The sequence below is a fragment of the Cebus imitator genome, unplaced genomic scaffold (genome assembly GCF_001604975.1).
Source record: "Cebus imitator isolate Cc_AM_T3 unplaced genomic scaffold, Cebus_imitator-1.0 Scaffold484, whole genome shotgun sequence".
Taxonomy (NCBI): Eukaryota; Metazoa; Chordata; class Mammalia; order Primates; family Cebidae; genus Cebus; species Cebus imitator.
This window is the reverse complement of record NW_016107799.1, coordinates 159,323-161,159: the sequence shown is the minus strand read 5'-3', so window position 1 is coordinate 161,159 and position 1,837 is coordinate 159,323.

Below are 1,837 nucleotides of genomic sequence, written 5' to 3'. Positions count from 1 at the left end.
ATTGCCTGAACCCAGGAGACAGAGGTTGCGGTGAGCCGAGATCGCGCCATTGCACTCCAGCCTGGGTAACATGAGTGAAACTCCGTCTCAAAAAAAAAAAAAGAAAATAGGGACAAGCCTGGGTGTGGTGGCCCACTTCTTTAATGCCAGTACTTTAGGAGGCTGAGGCAGGCAGATCACTTAAGGCCAGAAGTTCAAGACCAGCCTGGCCAACATGGCAAAACCCTGTCTCTACTGAAAATACAAAAATAGTGGCACACACCTGTAATCCCAGCTACTTGGGAGGCTGAGGTAGAAGAGTCTCTTAAGCCTGGGAGGCAGAGGTTGCAGTGAGCTGACGATGGTGCCTGTGACAGAGTGAGACTGTCTCAAAAAAAAAAAAAAAAAAAAGAATGATAAGAATAATACTTCTTTATTACAATTGTGAGATTGGAAATGAATTAACATATGTAAAGTATGATATCTCACATATAGAAACCCCATTGGTGCAGCTGCGGTGGGCCATTCAGGAAAAAAAAAAAAAAAGAAACTTCATATAAAGGTTAGCTGTTGGGATATCCTCTTCATATACAGCCTGCCTTTTGAGATATTTATAAAAAAGTGGTGCTGCCTGCCTGCTACGGTCACCATCACGATAGCTGAGTGCAGGTATCAAGCTATGATGTGGGTGTCCCTGCTGACCATAGTGTGACTGCCAGCACTGCTGATGCCAGAACGGTCAAAGGTGGAGACACAGGTGAAGTCTGTGACAAGGGCTCTACCTCTAGTTGCTTCATCAGCACTCATCGGAGGCTCCCATTTCTATCAAAGCTGTGTGTATTGATTCTGTGAGGGCCTCACCTCTCCCTCAGTGCTCCCTGGAGGTGCTGGTGAATCTTCCTGATCATCCCTGGGGAGAGCTGCAGGTGGAGATGTTGGTTACAAAGTTTCAGGATGTTCAGGAAGTAGGAAGTGATCCAGGCGAAGTAGAGTGTAGGTTTTATTTTTACATAATGGAAAGGAAGAAAAAAACAATAATAGTATTTACTAGTGGCTGTTATGGCTAAAAGCAGAAATGATTATGGAAGACAACAATGAATCTAAGGCAAATCATGTCAATCAATTGGACAGTATTCACTGTCATCGACTTTGTGCCAGCCTGGTGTTCTTGGTAAGCTCATCTTCATTTTTCATGTCATGGCATGCATAGAAAATGATGATAGTGTATGGACTCTTGGGTAAACTGATAAAGCAGACCTGGCCAGAAATGCCAATCTAGGGGCTCTCACGCAGCCCCTGCCTGCCTATCCTGAGATCTGAGATGGATCAGTAGCTCCATCTGCCTGTAACCCCTTTTTTTTTTGAGATTGAGTTTCGCTCTTGTTGCCCAGGCTAGAGGGCAATGGCATGATCTCGGCTCATTGCAATCCCTGCCTCCTGGGTTCACTCAATACTCCTGCCTCAGCCTCCAAAGCAGCTGGGATTACAGGTATGCGACACCACACCCAGTGAATTTTGTATTTTTAGCAGAGACGGGGTTTGTCCATGTTGGTCAGGCTGGTCTTGAATTCCCGACCTCAGGTGATCTGCTCGCCTTGGCCTCCCAAAGTGCTGGGATTACAGGTGTGAGCCACTGCGCCTGGCTGCCTGTAACCCTTTTATGGCACAATAAATTTGTTGTTGGGAAGTTCTTAGAAGAGCTCAATAAGAGCCAGATAATTGGGAAAAGCTTCATGCGCGTAAAAGGAGAAATTCGAAAGCTGGGTTGGTTGGAGGGATGGTATTGTCAGGAAAAGACATTCCAGCGGAGAAAATGGCATGACCCAAGCCAGGGTATCTGGGGTGAATGCAGGGTCTT